This window comes from Mus musculus, chromosome 2, assembly GCF_000001635.26.
Source record: "Mus musculus strain C57BL/6J chromosome 2, GRCm38.p6 C57BL/6J".
In the NCBI taxonomy this organism is placed as follows: Eukaryota; Metazoa; Chordata; class Mammalia; order Rodentia; family Muridae; genus Mus; species Mus musculus.
Window position 1 is genome coordinate 170,462,029 of NC_000068.7, and position 16,589 is coordinate 170,478,617.

Here is a 16,589-nt window from a genome sequence, read left to right on the forward strand (position 1 = left end):
AAATGTGCAGGTCAGATTTCAGTGTTTTCTAATACTAGAAACATGGGAGCCATGGACAGATGAGCCATGGGGCACCTGGGGGCTTGCAGGACTCAGATCTGCTAAAGGCAATGAGAGGAACGTCTGGTTCTTGCACACACAAGGCAAGTGTTCTTCCGCTGATCTCCACCCCAGCCAGAGACCATAAAGAATCAACTGGCAGTGGAAGTCGGACGTAGTGTTTTGCATACACTGGGCAGCCCCCTACCCTGGCAGGACATCTCAGCCCTGCTTTCCTTCTGCTCTGAGACTGGGTCTCACTAAGTTGCTCGGTCTGACCTTGAACTTAGCTCAGGCAATTCTTGACTTTTCGATCTGCCTCCCCAACTGGCTTTAAGTCTCCCCAGTTGTTGAGTTTACCCATTTAGAGACAAGAGAGTACAGAGCAGCAAATTCCAGCACTCCACAGAAGTGCTTAAACCCACAAATGCTCAGTTCGGCGCCCTGATCTCTTTCCCTTCTCTAGTTGTCACGGCAACCCCCAGAGATGACCACTCAGACACGGTTTATAGTCAATTGAAAGTCTTTATTCCGATGGCTGGAATAAAGACTATACTCAGCTATTTGGGACCCAACTGTAGCACTGAGTGTTTACAGGGAGAGGTCTTTAAAGGCAAATACCACAGCCTAATTTCTCGCTCTGCAGCTGCAAGGCAAGGTTTTGCCCCAGCAGGTGATTTTTTTTTTTTTACAAATATTGTTTATTTTAATGAAGCTGGTACAGACGATGTCCCTTGAAAACCCATGTCCCAGGCCAAAAAGTACAAACAGAATCAAAAGCAGTGTCTGTTGCGTACACTTCTGTATGAGTAACTTTATTAATAACTGCTGATGAACATTAGAACTTTGCTGGGATCTTCTGACAATACTGTCTTGCTCAAGACACTTTCTTTCTCTCCAGTGAAGCCACCTTTGGAGTTAGCTGTTGCTCTCACTGTATCTGTCATCTTGACTACAAACATGATGTTCTTCTTTTGGTCCAGACCCGCAGATTTTAAAAGTAGCTTCAAGCTGAGGAAAGGTCATTTTCCACAGTTCAGTTCTCTGAAAAATTCCCATCTCCCACTGAAAATCACAGTCCAGGAGTGAAGCAACCACATGCTGGAACTTCAGAGCCAATTGAAAGGTCATAGGAAAGCTCCCATTGGTCGATCTTTTTATCATCACAAACCTGAAAATGCACAGTCCTAAAAAGGGTGGCCTCTCTGTGCACACATGAAATCTCTTAAAGGAAAAAGGGCAGTATTAAGGGAGCTGAGGTCTGATCACCAAAAATCAGCACAACAAAAACAACCAATAATGAATATTGAACACTAGAATTCATATGTTCTAAGAGATGGAGTGCCAGTATTCAATTTTCATTTTGAACACCACATTACAAAAGAACTATTTTTAAAAATAAAAAAGGATTGAGGGAAAGGAAAAATAAAAAATAAAAAGAATTATCTAAACCGTCGAGTGACCCCCCGTTTGTTCCTGATAAACTTCAATCACATCTTCTTTCTCCATTCCCAGTTCTTTCGGAGTATGATTATCAGCAATTCTCTGACCTTCAAAGAGAAACCTGAGTGAATTCATTGGAACTCCCTGTCTTTGACAGTATGATTCTTTGAGTTTCTTGAGATGTGTTGTCATTTTCACTTTGAAATGTATCTCACTGCTGTCCTGTCCAATAACTTTGAGTTTAATGTATTCTCCTTCCTTCTTATCGCCTAAGTCCTCAGTTGAAGGTTTTGCCTCCTGGTCAGACATGGGACGTGGATTCACCCGGGGGTCTCTGCACCACTGCGGCCTCCGGCAGGCAGAACCTCACTCTGAGGTTTTCAGCAGGTGATTTAACAGGAGCTAGAACCCAAGGCAACCCGACCTCTGCTTTCTAGAACAGAGCTGGCTAATTTTCCACGGGAATCTCTATCAAGACGAAAATCTAGTTAAACCTAAAATGGCCTTGTCAAGAATACAAGGTGGAGGAACCCCTGCACTATCTCACTCTGTTATAGAGTGACGTCTTTTCAGACTTGGGGCTGGGGGGGGGGGTGTCCTTCTAGAGTTTCAGTGTCTACAGAAGTGCAGTGATTGTTCTCAACTTGATTTTTTGTTTTTAATTTTCTTCATTTCTGAGGTAAAAAAAAGATGGTGAACTTAGTAAAAACACACACGCGCGCGCGCGCACACACACACACACACACACACACCAACCCAACTTGCCCATGACCTGTGACATTTGCTGGCATCTCCAGTGTGAGGAGGGTTTGGTAAGGGAGTTGGAGGAGAGGGAGCAGGGGAGGACATGGGGAATATGAAACTGACGTGGCCTGCCTAAGAAAGCTTTTGTTACACGTAGCAGAGAGCAGGAAGGGGGCTCACACCTACACAGACAGGTGTGGCTTCCAAAACAAAAGGCAAACCTCCACAGAGAAGGTGAAAATCCTGAGGTCTTAGAACTTCTTGAGGAATTTGTAAGTGTGAAGCAAGCAAAGGATTTCTGAGGTCCACATCTGGCTGTGTCAGTAACTCCTGTTGAGGAATCCTCTAGTACCTTGCTCAGTCCCAAGACAGGGCAGGCATTCCCCCATCCCCGTCCTCCCTCCTCCCCCTCCCTCCTCCCCCTCCCTCCTCCCCTCCCTCCTCCCCCTCCCTCCTCCCCCTCCCTCCTCCCCCTCCCTCCTCGCCTCCCTCCTCCCCCTCCCTCCTCCCCCTCCCTCCTCCCCCTCCCTCCTCGCCTCCCTCCTCCCCTCCCTCCTCCCCCTCCCTCCTCCCCTCCCTCCTCCCCCTCCCTCCTCCTTTTTTTTCCCCTCTCCCCTCCCTGTCATGTATTTCCTGAGTTGGCCCCCAGCATGCACACTGCCTTCGCCCCGGCTCAGACCTTGAATAGAGACACTATTCCACTCTGTTCCCTCCCCGCCGTTCACCAGCTTGTGCTTACTCAGCCAGGCATTTGGGGGCTGTGAAGAGCCAGAGAACACTTTAAACTCTTATGCCAGCACTAATTTTTTTTTATTATTATTAAAGAATTTTCTTTTTATAGTAAACTAGACAGAGGATGTTCAGAGTCCAGGTTCAGAAAGTGCAGGGGCTTTCTGCTCAGCAGAACCCAAAAATAGATTAGAAAAAAACACAGCTTGGCAAATGGTTAATCTCCCAGCTTCATTCCTTCTCTGGACTTCGGAGGCCTCTGCAGTGCCTTCTCCCCCTCTACTGGGAATACAGCGCCCGCAGGAAGGGTCAGTCCACTCCTCACACATCTAGTTTACATTATGTCTGGAAAGAAATTATATATATAATTTTTGTCTACTTGGGAACGTCAGTTATAAGTTATATAACGTTAGATGCTTTCCCTAGATGATAATCCCTCATTTCACCCCGTTTAACAAGCAGGCATGTTGACTTTACGAATTAAGTCATACTTGTGAGGCACATATATTTTGTTTGTATTGAACAAGGCATTATATTTTGAAGAAACATTGAAAATTTGAATTGTTTAGAATGTGAAAATTCATTATAATTAGCTAATTACAATGAATAAATATTTAAATTAAAATTAATGGGCTGGGGGCCTGGGTCTGTTGTCAGAATGCTTGCCTGGCATGCACAGGGCCCAGGTTTCATTCCCAGCATGGCAGAAACCAGGTGTGATGATGTGCACCTGTCAGAAACCAGGTGTGATGGTGTGCACCTGTCAGAAGCCAGGTGTGACGGTGTGCACCTGTCAGAAACCAGGTGTGATGGTGTGCACCTGTCAGAAACCAGGTGTGATGGTGCGTACCTGTCACACCAGCATGGTGCAGGTGGAGATAGGAGTAGCACATCATCTCACACACAAAATTCAGGTCCATAATTGAGTACCGATGCTACTTTGTTGTTAAATGATTGCGTTATCTGCTACTATGTACACGTGAGAGAGAAGACATGACTTACAGGTGCCATGGCCCATGTGTACAGATCAGAGTCAGTTTTCTGCTTCCACCTTGCTAATGTAGAGCCTCACATTGTTTCTGCCCAGCTGCACTCCATTGCTTCCTGCCTTGTCTCCTGTCTCTGCCTCCCTTCTCACCCTAGGAATGCTGGGATTGCAAGCCTGCACCAATGCGTGCATCTAGCCTTTTTATGTGGTGTCCCAGCCATTGAACTTGGGACCTCAGGCTTATGTGTCTAATGCTGTTACAAGCTGAGCCATAACACTAATCTTGGTCTTCTAATGTCTTTGTATATTTGTTTTATTATTTTTATCATGTGTGCTTGCCTGTGCATGTGCACGTGCGTGTGCGTGTGTGCACGTGTATGTGTGTGCATGTGTGTTTAGGTACACTTGAGTGTGGGTGCATGGGGAGGCCAGAGGTGTCCCATCTCCTGAGCTGGAGCTGTGGGCAGGTGTGAGCTGTCCCACATAGGGGCTGAGTTTGTGTCCTCTGGAATAGCACTATGCACTGTTAGCCACCGTGCTCTCTCCAGCACTCTCTGTAGACATTCTGTTTCCTAGCTGCTCACCGAGGCAGCCGCTTCACCCTCTTCCCATCGATGTTCACAACCCAAGACAGGTTAACAAAAAGTTCTTAACCAGAGTCTACTTTTTGCGTGGCGTTGTGGTATTCGGTGAACCTTGAGCGCTGTTTCTCTCCTTAGCTGTTACTGAGCCTGCCACGACCCACGTGGCTGGGTGGGTGTGTCCTGATAAAGGACTTGTTCCCTAGGAAGTGGCTTGGCATGAAGTATACATGTTTGGGGTCTTCAGGCTCAAAGGAAAAACCATTCCCCCGCAGAACTGTGCTAAAGCACGTTTTGCCACCAGACGGTGGCCCTTGGATGTGTGCTTCACATCCCATGTGAAGGGTGGAACAGCTTACCTAGTGTCCCTCTGCTGTGACGAACCACTGGACCACTCACCTCAGCATTGTTCCTTAGTGGGAACCTCATTTCCCTTTGCCATTTTCTCATTCCAACTGGCTACCACCAAATGCAGATACATTCGCCATTTTCTGTTTCCCTTCTGCCAGAGAGTATGGCATTAATGGTTAGCCCAGGAATGCTTGAACTGGGGTGTCCCGGTTGGATTTCTTGGTGGTTTAGTATGGGTTTGGTGGGGTTTGCATGGGGTGGCATCCACTGAGGATTAAATAGATGGATGATTGACATAGTGCGATTACTAACCTGGAAATCTCAATCCAAGGACCCTCTTTTGAAGACATGAGCATACATGTCTGGCTCTCCACAGCTTTCTGTTCCTCTGTCTACTTCTCATCCTGGCCTCTCTCGCCTTCATGTTTGGGACCAATCACAAGCCTCCCGCTAGGCCACCAGGAGAGAGGCTTTCTCTCCATCACTGTTGTGATGACCAAAAGACAAATTCTAAGAGCACTTATGGCTGGCCACAGTGACTTCACCCCAGTTGGGGACAGCATAGAGGCAGCCTCCTTCCTCCCGAGATTTCCTGTGTGCTCCAGATCATCCAAGGAGAGGAACTTCCCGGTCATTTGTATCTAGATACATCAAAGACCCCAGACACTTCTGTACCTGCTTATCTAATGCCAAACCCAGCCAGAGGAACCAACATGGCCGTCTCCCTCTGACTCACTCGAGTGGCGGAGGGGTTGGTAGGTGAACAGGTTCACTGGGCCTGATTTGCTCCACACAGGCAACATTCCTTCCTGTGAAGGCGAAATCATGTCGTCTCTTGCCAAAGATGATCACGTAACGAGATGATGTTGATTTCTGTCTCCGTCTCTCGGTGCCAGAGTAAACCCAAGATGGCTTTGAAATGGTTGATGAGGCTTAATCCTTAAGAAGAATGTGACTGTCACTCAACAGTATAGGCACGCCGTAAATACCTGGGCATGGATTCAAGGGAATGCGCCATTCAGACAGGCCACGACTAATTAAATTAAATTAACCCTGACAATTAATTAAAATATATTAATTAAGAGAAATGTGGAGAAGATAAATAGGCATGATAAAAGCATGGCTTTAGGTTCCTCTTTAGAATAGTAGTTCAATACATACATATCTAAACCCCAGACTCTGTTCTGTTTCTCTTGGATTTCTTTTCTTTCTTTCTTTCTTTTTTTAAAAATTGTATTTTTAGTCAAGTGCCTGTCTGTGGCATGTGCACATGAGTGCAGTACCTGTAGATTCCAGAAGGGGCACCAGATCCCCTGGAGCTGGAGTCATGGGCAGTTGCCAGTGAGCAGCCTACTTTGGTGGGGAAAACAAAACTGGTCTGCAGGAGCAGCCAGTGCTCTTTATCATGGAGCTGTCTCCCATCCCTTGTGTAGTTGTTTTGATGGACTTGATACTATACTCTGTCATTTCAGAGGCAAAGGGCAAATCATTTCCACTCTTTTCTTTCTTTATAAGTCATCCAGAAATCTGGATCAAGGAAAGGGAGTATGTGTGTGTACGATTTTAAGAATTGCTAGTAAGAGGGGTCAAGCCAAGCTTCAAATATTTGCATCCTGCAAATAGTTTGTAGAACAGTCGCTGGGCTTCGGTTCGTAGTGCAGGCTGGTCTTGAAATTGCCACCGTCCTACTCCAGCTTTAGGACTCCTGGAGTTACGGGGTTGTCCCACAATGCCTGATCACACTCTCTTCTTATAAATGTGCAAAGTGTATTTTAGTGACATTTAAAATCACATGGGTTTGGGAAAGTCTCCTGCACCCGAATCAGAGAGAAACAGAAGCTGGAGTTGTGGTTGGCACCATCTGCCTCATCAAACACTGGTGGGTATATTTTAATCTCCGTGGCCAACACTGTCTGAAAAAAAAAAAAAGACTGGGGAAAGAGGGAATGAAAATACCTTCAAGATGACCCCTCCTGGAAAGCCCCTTGCAGGTCACAGACGTCCTGTTCTATACGATAGGGATGAGCTGATCTGAGCAGCCACCTGCTCATTATTGGTTCTTAAATGTCTCGAGGTTCACAGGGAAGGGTGAACTCTCTACCCCCTTCAGCAACAGTTTCCAAAGCAAGAACTTCAATCTTCCATCTCAAGAGATCAAATTGTTTCCCCTTCAAAGCCTTGGTTGATGCTAGGAACCTGCATGTATCAGTGCTACGCACTACAGATCACAAAGAGTGTGATTCAGCCACAGAGAGACACTTTTACATACTGTCAAGCCTGAGTTACCCACCCACAGATTTTGGGCAGCACATAGCAGGGTGTGTGTGTGTGTGTGTGTGTGTGTGTGTGTGTGCGCTGAAAAACCCACACTATTCCTGCATTTGGTCTTTAATGACTAAAATACCCACCTTCGGTGTGTGGCTAGCTTGTACCCCCACCATCAGTGTGAGGCTGCTGAGGAGAGGTTAGTTGGCAATCGTGTGATCGTTACTGGATTCCGAGCACCCCCTTAGGATGGGCTTGGAACAATGTATGATAGGAAAGCAATGTAAAATCACTCTTGTTTGCGTGGCGTTTTCTTTGAAGTTGCAGCCAAGCAAGGCTTCCCAGGTAACTAGTCGCTGCTGTTGAGTGTGGAAGCAGCCATGATCTGCCCCATAACGGGTTTTCAAATGGGCTGGGGCACGGTGCTGGGATGGTGTATGGAGTCCCTTTCACCTGTATGCCTTTGTATCCTTTTTGTATCCTTTCTTGTTAGTGGGGCTGGGCTACCGATCTATCCCCATTCAGGGCTAGGATCCTGCTGCACTGTGTCTGGCTTCCCTCCCGGTGCTGAGTCATGAATGACTGAAATCCTGCAGGGTGAAAGGTGTCTTTGTTCCTCTCAGTGGCTGCTCTCCCAGGGTGGTCAGTTACTCTCCAACCAGCGCTTCCTGTCAGTACTTAGTCTTCTGTAAGTGCAACTTGGAGCTGTTTCCCGTTCTCCCCCACTTGCTCACCGGTGGAGCAGTGGTTCATTCACATCTCTTTATGGGGAAGGCACGGTGCAAGGGGCTGGGATTAGCTACAAGAATAAGCAAGATAGGCTCTCCTGGAAGATTCAAAATGGCAAAAAAAAAAAAAAAAAAAAAAAAAAAAAAAACCCTTAGAGAGAGAGATTAGCTTGGTTTCCTACTGAGGACCTACAGTGTGTGCCAGGGTCAGTGAGTGACTGTGTGTAGCCACAAGAGGCCAAAGGGAAGGAAGGAGGTTTCCTCAGGAATGTCAGGAGCTGCTGGTGGGGACCGCAGCTTTGATGATCTTCCTGTCAGTAAATCTTGTTGGCTTGCTTCTCAAATTCGCCTCAGGTCTCCCGTCTATTAAATACCACTGTTTCCATCTTTCCATCCGGGCTGGTGAGGTGCTAGCTTGCTCAGGTCACCTCCTTCTGGGCTTCTGATCAATCAATCAATCACCATTTCATCTGCTAGTGTGTTTTCCACGTCTCTCTTTCTGCCCCCGCTGTAACCCATTCTGCACACACCCAGGATGTGGGGGAGTCACAACCCTCTCATAAACTTTGAAGACTCAGTATGGTGGCCTTCCAAGCTCCCAAGATGACATGCTAGGCTACCTGTGAAGTCTCTTCCTGTTTGGTCTGTATCCTTCTTTTCTATAGTTGTAGAAGGTTCTCAGCTCCCTCTTCATCCTGCAGAGTGTGTTTTTCTGTCCCCCTAGGTACCACAGGGTTGTTCTCCCTTTTCATCTAGTTCTCAGTCCTTGTCAGAGACATCCTCTCTGCCCATTCCACCTGTTGGTATCAGGAACCAGAGCGGCAGATCAGCTCTGAACCTAGTGACATCACACATAGAAGACAGACGTGCACACCTGTTGCCATGGCAACTGCCATACATTCCCAGAATCCACTGGGCTCACCTCCCACCTTTACCTGCGAGCAGCTATGTCACAATCCAAATAAAAAGCAGACCTCCCTCTGGCCTCTCTTCTTCTTTCTCCTTGTCTTTGTTGCCACCTCTGCCCTCTTACCCCACAATAAACCCCACGTGGAACTGTACTGGCCTGGTGTGGTCTGTCCGGACAGGAACCACGATTCTAACACCACCTAAAACAGCAATCCCTACCTTTACGGCTCTCCATTGTCACATGCTCTCTTTGCACCCTGATTGTGTACTGTGTTCCCCTGGGGTCTCCTCATCATGCTGTGGAATAGAAACTTCATGGAGAATCTGTCAACCTCGGCTTGGTGCGTGGCTCTTAGGAAAGGGCGTCATCTCCTGCTTCAAGGTAAGGACTGACTGGATCAGGAAACCACAGATGCTCTTCTCACCCCCCCCCCCCCACACACACACACAACTGTAACTCAGACCTATCTGTCGGAACTGTTTCAGTTGTCTATTTTAGATATTCAGAGGTACACAAGGGGCAGATGTAAAGCCACAAGGTTGTTGTGAGCTTGTATTCCCGGGGTCAAAAGGAATATTGGATTCCCAGGTGTATCATTTCCTGTCTCTACAACCCATGGTACATCCTTCTCTCCTGTAAGCTTCTATTCCCTTACCTGTAAAAGATAGAAAACCCAAGACCTAGCCCACAATAAAGAGATTAACGAGAGAGGAATGAGGGACATGTCTTAGTAGGATGCTTAAGCTGAAAGCATAAAGACCCCGATTTGAATCCTCAGTACGGAAGCAGGGAGTGACTGCTTGCACCTGTGAGCCTGGCCTTGCAAAGTGGGTGGCTCCAGAGAGCTCAGTGGTCAGCCAGCCTTCCACACAGCGAGCTCCAGGTTCAGTGAGGACCTCCTTGTTAAGGCCTAGAATCTAGTGTGGTCTCTGATAAAGTACATGTGACCTCTCCCCTTAGGATGAGTGATGGCCTAGGGACTGGGATTTTCATTCCCGGGAATTTGGGTGAGGTCTGTCTCTATAGCAGAAGGTGGGTGAGATCCGCCTCTGCAGGTAGAAAAGAGGTCACCACGACATTAGCAACCTCCACTCTCAGCTTTCCAGGTGAAATGCAGGTATTGATTTTGTCTCTTCCAGGGGTGAGGAGATACCCTGAGTGATTACGGGTCCTGTTTCTCTCAGTGCTTCTCTGTGAGCACAAGGACCCCTGTGTCCCCAGCACATGTTGACTTGAGGGGAGAGCGAACTCCCAGGTTCTTGAGGGAGGCCTGGTAGTGCTTCTTCAGGATACCAGGTACAAGCCTATCATAAACGCCCTTCTTCTGTCTGGTCAAACTTGGCAGGCTCAGTATCCACCCTCACATGAACAGGGGTGTTTGAGGCCAGTCCCGGTGCAAAAATGCAATCGGCGTTCAAAGTCAAGAGATGGAGATCCCAGGATTCACGTCGGAAGACAGTGAGAAGTGGGGTCTCAAGTTCTTCCCCGGAATCTTCTAGAAAATAAGATCAATGGCTGCTGGTTGCATACTTGTTTGCTTGAGGCAGGGACTCAATGGCCTGGGATTTGGAATTTAGCCCAACCTGACTTTGAACCATGAACCCTCCATCTCAGACTTGCGAATGTGAGGGGTTTAGGAGTCACACAGAGAGCTGAAGCCTTATCACTCACTAAAAAGCAGTCTACTGAACACATACTAGCTTGGGGCACAGTTATGGTGCAGTAGCTTAGAGGAAGACCCGAGTTCTAATTTTTATGGCTAAAAAAATGATCACGCCAACAACCAGACCATGCGTGCAGACGGAATACTCAGCTTGGCGCCTCAACTTTCTACAGATTGTCAGAACTTGTTGGGAATTTGAGGTGTATCTAACTGGCCACGGAAATGCATTACAGTCACTGGGGGCAGGGGGATTGTAGTTATGGTGGCTGGGGAAGGGGAATCTGGTTGATATATATAAAATAGCATTTAGATCCCATTAACAAAATGCTCCTACTTATGTAATAAGAAATAAAATGGGGCTGGAGAGGTGGCTCAGTGGTTAGGAGCACTGACTGCTCTTCCAGAGGTCCTCTTCCAGAGGTCCTGAGTTCAATTCCCAGCAACCACAGGGTGGCTCACGACTATCTGTAATGGGATCTGATGTCCTCTTCTGGTGTGTCTGAAGACAGCAACAGTGTACTCAAATACATTAAATAAATAAATAAATCTTTAAAAAAGAAATAAAATTGAGATAAATGTCAGTAAAAGCCATTGTCTGAATTAAGTCACCCACAACATTTGGTTCACAAATCGTTTTTCTCCACTGACTCTGAGTGCTGACGCGAGATTCACAGAAATGACTTGTGTTAGAAGACGGTATTTACTAATCAATAGATCTCCGGAGGAATTTGAGCGTTGGCAGGAAAGTCTGTACATTCCCCAAGCTTTGCCTAAGACACCTGGTAAAATTCCTTCTATATGGGGTAAAGGCAAGCTATACTTGGGTCAGTATAAACTTAATTACCTCAATGAGTCTCAATTTGGTTAGTTTAAATTGGCCAGAAAGCCAATTCTTTATTCTACTGCCAAGCCATGCCAAAAAATTTAATCCCCAACAACTGGCAACTCATTCCTACATATCTTTGAGTTCTCAGCTTCCACTGGGAACACTTTTAAAGTCTTGCACATTGGTTTCAGGGGAGCTAATACATGTGTTTGGAAAGAACACATATTCCTTTTGGTACTGTCATTTCCATGGATAGAGTTTGTGTCTGGTTCCTGAGATGTTCTAGTATTCCCCCAAGGTATTCAAAGACAGGAAAATGTTAATCACAGAGTTGTCGCTCATACCGCCCAGCCAGAGTGATGTCACCTCCCAGAATCACATGTGACAGTCACTAGTGATGTAACTGAGAGAGTGTGCCCTGGGCTTCTCGTGTGGCTGAGGCCAAGTGGCTGTGCCATACTGTATTGTACACAGGGCAGCCATAAACTTCAGCATATATATATATATATATATATATATATATATATATATATATATATATATAATCTCCTATGAGGGGCTGGGTCAGTGGCTCAGTGGGTAAAGTCCTGGCTGTACAAACATCAGAACCCGAGTTTGATGCCCACTACACACCCATAAAGTCTTGGTGCAGTGGCTTGCATCTGTAATCTCAGAGCTAATACAGGAAGAATCAGAAAGTTCCATGCTCAGTGAGAGACCCTGTTTCCAAAAGGAAAGTGGAGACAGACTGAGGCAGACACCTGATGCTAGTCTCTGTTCACCACACACAAGCACATACATGTGCACACACATGGACCCAGAATCCTACGAAGCTAACTCATGAAATAATAGTGTTTAAGACCTTGGGCTTTACAACTAACATTCTAGAACAATGTCTAGTGTCCTTTGTGACAGGCAAGGTTTTACTTTTTCTTTTGCAAATGTATTTGCAAAAAAGTCCTAGTGTTGGTAGCAGTACTGACCTGTTGGCACTGGACATTTGAAGTTCAGTAATGCGTGCCGAGTGCTTCGATGAATGCTAATGGCTGCTCAGTATTGCTACTACTGCCAACTTCTTCATGGAGAACACAACTGAGCAGCCTTCAGCCGTTCTCAGCAGGCATCACAGCTCTTGTGTGGCATCCTCTTGCCTGTGGGATCAACAGGACACTGAGAAGCTGACAAGAGCGACTTCCATGTGGCACTCTTCATTGAAAGTGCAGCTTCTATTTTTAAGATTCATTTTATTTTAGTTTTTCTTTTGTGTATCCATCTGTGGGTGTGTACGTGAGTGCATGCGCCTGCTTGTGGCCTGAAGAGGGCACCAGAGCTCCTGGAGCTGGAGTTTCAGGCAGTTGTAACTTGCTAGACATAGGTGCTGGGAACCTAATTCAGGTCCTTTGGAAGAACAGCAAGCACTTGTAACCCCTGGGCCACCTCTCCAGCCCCCCCCCCCGAAAATGTGCTTTATGTCTTGCTATTTTTTTTTAATCCCCAGTAGAGGTTCTTATCTTCTTGAAGGAAAAAAAATAATTCAACCAAGAAATACAGATGGCTTAAGTACAAGTTTATAAAGCAAATCCAAACCAGGCAAAATAAAGCATACACTGCCAAGAGAGAGGGTTTTATGAGTGAGATTCAAGTCATGTTTTAAGGCACAGATAATTTAAAGCATTAAGAAAAGAAAAAAAAAGTTACTCAATTTGGGTTTTTTGTTTTGTTTTGTTTTTTAATAAGATCGGTGTTCTTTGCCAACTTCCAAGGTCTCTTGATAGAAGTCATCTAGAAATTTGTGAGTAAAATGAGATTTTGTTAGACGTGGCAGGGTAGGAATAACCGCTGGAGTTACTCATTGGCTAGGGAGTTTTATATTGACCACACAATGGGACTGTTCCCTCTTCCTGGGATGTTTTTGATTTTCTTTCTCTGGTTCCTACAAGGAGTCTGCAGGGCAAGCTTGCTGCAGTCCCCTCTAGGTTGGTTGATGAGTTAACTATTTTAAGCTTTTTCCGGCACTTGGAGACTCTTAGAGTCTTAATAGGAATTTTTTTCCAGGTCACTTGCTAGTGAACCTTTGAATGCTTTGGCAAGTTGGCACGATGCTTGTCCAAAGGAAGAGTCAGCAGGATTTTTCCGGAAACTCTTAAGAAGACAAAGTAGATTGATTAACAGGGTTAGGAATCTCACTGGGAGCTTTCTCTAGCTGTGGTCCAACCAACACTGGTCCTCTGGAACCTGGGCCCTTGTGTACCCTTGTGTTTAGGAGTCCAGTTCTTCATTTGAATTAATAACCTGCTTCTATTTCTGAATAAGAACTGCAGCACCATGACCTCAAAAGTCAAGTGTCTCTCCTTTTATCCATTTCTGGGTTTCCTGCTTTAAAATTTCCAGGAGAAATGAGAGGGGGTTTTTCTTTTTTATTGTTGTTGCTGTTTTGTCTTTTTGGTTTGCTTGGGTTTTTTTGTTTGTTTGTTTGTTTTTGTTTTTTTGTTTTTGTTTTTGTTTTTTTTTTTGTTGTTTTTTGTTTTTTTCTGAGACAGTGTCTCACTATGTAGCTCTGGCTGGCCTGACATTCACTATGTTTGGAAGGCAAGGGAGGTACCACAGAGTAGCCCTTGAAAGATTAGGTAAGAATCACAAGTTCTAAGCCAGCCTGAGCTACAAGAGCTACCCAGTAGGTACTTGAAAACGATAAGCTGATACTTTGTAGCTCCAGCTTTGCTATCAAGATTTTTTTTTTCCCCTGGGCGAGAAAATCGAAAAGCAGGCTGACTTCCTCTTCTGGTACTGTTGACAAGCATCGTGCACTATTTGGGAAACTTCTATCCTGCCTTCCTGCCTTAATTTCAGAGGCTTCTCAGGGTTGTCTCAGGAAGCTATCACCAAGCACATGGCGTTGATGTATGCTCATGACTTTTCTCGTTGCTGAGACAAAAGAACTGGAGGAAGGAAAGGCTTGTTCTGGGTCATGATATGAGTGTGTAGTCCATCGCAATGGGGAGAGCACGGCAGCAGAAGTAGGATGGGGTCGGCCACTCTGTATCCACAGTGGGGAAGCAGAGAGATGGAAGTCAGTTCTCCGCTTGTCGCCCATTTATCCAGCCCAGGACTCCAGTCCACAAGGTGGCGCCACACGTGTCCCCTACTCAGTAAAGATACACCCAAGGCTCGTTTCCACGGTTAGTCTAAGTCCTATCGAGATGACAGCATGGCACCTCAACATTTTGTTCCAGGCTTACTAAGAGCATCTTACTCTGTTTTTACTGGGGGAAAAAATGAATAGGTCAGGAAAAAGGTTTTGCTGGGCAAGTGTAAACCATTTGACAGCATTCAGCAGGGCTGCTACGGAGAAGGTCCGGTGCTGAGACATCAGCTCGTAGACTGAGAAGTCTACGAGCATAGAGTGTCACTGATAAAAGAGGTTTGGCAGTCAACAGTGATGAGGGCTGGCACTAAGTAGTTCTGCCACTGAGGTCAAGGTCCCGTTCAGGAGATTAGAGACAAGTCAACACATTAGCCTGAATGAGAAGCGGAGTCTTGGCTTTTAGCCAGTCAGCTTATCCTGGACACTTGATGACAGGGTCTTGACCCACTTAGGTACCTCAAGTGCCATGGAGTGTGGGAAAATCAAGAAGTACGGTGGAACGCAGGGCCTGAGCCCAAGGTTCTTCCTTACTGCAGCTCTATGGGCAGAAGAGGGCAACGCATGCTGCTTCTAGCTGCTTTTTCTCCATTTTTACAGTCCAGGATCCTGCCTAGGGAATGGCGCTACCCGAACGGGGTGGGTCTTCTCATCTCAATTACCACAATAAAGGCATTGCCCCACAGGTCTACTTGGTGGCCCATCCCTCAGGAGATTCTAGAGTCTGTCAAGTTGATAACACCAACCAACACACTGGATATTTGGTGCATTTTAATTTGTTGGTGAATATACCGAGAACTGAAATATCAAAGGAAAGAATCAGCAAGTGTCAGGAGTCAGGCAGGCAGGAGACCTAACCAGGGAAGGCTGGTCAAGGCTGGAAGTTCATGCGCTGTCTGAGTAAGGAGCTGGCTCTGGTGGTCATTCACTGTCTGCAGGTTTTCTGTTTCTTTGTTTGTTTGTGTAACAAAAAAAACCCAGTTTATTATATAATGGTGAATGGTATTTAAAAATACGTATTTGTTTCACTATTAGTTATGTTTTTCATCTTAAATTAAATGGTAAACTTTTATCCACATCAGAGATGATTGACTTTATGCTAGAGATATTTAATATTGGCGTGACTATTCTTTTTTCTTTTTATTAGATATTTTCTTTATTTACACTTCAAATGTTATCCCCTTTCCTAGTTTCCTCTCCGAAAACCCCCTATCCCCTCCCCCTGCTCCCTAACCCACCCACTCCCACTTCCTGACCCTGGCATTCCCCTATACTGGGGCATAGAACCTTCACAGGACCAAGGGCCTCTCCTCCCATTCATGACCAACTAAGCCATCCTCTACTACATATGCAGCTAGAGCCATGAGTCCCACCACGTGTTTTCTTTGGTTGGAAGCTCTGGGGGTACTGGTTAATTCCTCCTAAGGGACTGCAACTCCCTTCAGCTCCTTGAGTCCTTTCTGTAGCTCCTTCATTGGGGATCCTATGCTCTGTCCAATGGATGGCTGTGAGCATCCGTTTCTGTATTTGCCAGGCACTGGCAAAGCCTCCCAGGAGACAGCTATACCAGGCTCCTTTCAGCAAGCTCTTGTTGGCATCCACAGTAGTGTCTGATTTTGGTGATTGTTTATGGGATGGATCCCCAGGTGGGGCAGTCTCTGGATGGTCATTCCTTCAGTCTCTGCTTTTCTGGATTTTGTTTGTTTGTTTTTCTTTTTCTTCTCTCCTCTCCTCTCCCCTCCCCTCCCCTCCCCCCCCCTCTCTCTTGTTTGGTTTGGTTTGGTTTGGTTTTGAGGCAGGGTCTGTTGTTGCCAGGCCATCCTTGAACTCTCTATGTACTCTAAGTAGTTGAGAATGACCTCGAACTCTCCCACTGTTACCTCGTGAGTCCTGGGATTACAGGCACGCACCCCACTTGTGGTTTGCCCCTGGGCTTCAGAGTCATACAGACTGGATCTGTTTTCAAAGAGGAATGTGTACAGATTCGTCCTGTCTTCCACATGTTAAATTTTAATGCAAGAATAAATCAGTCAACTCAACAGACAAAGAACAGACAGACTGACTGACTTGACACTCACGGCCCTTAGAAGAGAAAGGTAGGCTTCAGGGGGATGGACATGTTGTTTTAAACTTATTCTCTCAGTGACACTATCAAGAACACCGTGGTGTCTATGAAAGTA

At 46.1% G+C, this 16,589-nt stretch overlaps 1 long non-coding RNA gene and 1 pseudogene across 4 annotated transcripts; both read right to left on the reverse strand.

Moving 5' to 3' along the window:
* Positions 725-1,909, reverse strand: Gm14269 (predicted gene 14269; annotated as a pseudogene).
* On the reverse strand, positions 3,019-8,016 carry Gm34608. Of its 4 annotated transcripts, none has more exons than XR_001783587.2 (4): positions 7,284-8,016; positions 6,832-7,093; positions 5,188-5,864; positions 3,019-3,300 (listed from the first exon to the last, which is right to left on the reverse strand). It is a non-coding gene; the product is annotated as a predicted gene, 34608 (long non-coding RNA). The 4 variants fall into 4 exon arrangements; XR_375324.2 differs by lacking the exon at positions 6,832-7,093 and having other exon boundaries at positions 5,188-5,359; positions 5,612-5,864; positions 7,284-7,975; XR_375323.3 differs by lacking the exons at positions 3,019-3,300; positions 6,832-7,093 and having other exon boundaries at positions 3,479-5,359; positions 5,612-5,864; positions 7,284-7,975.
* Positions 8,017-16,589: the final 8,573 nt, after the last annotated feature.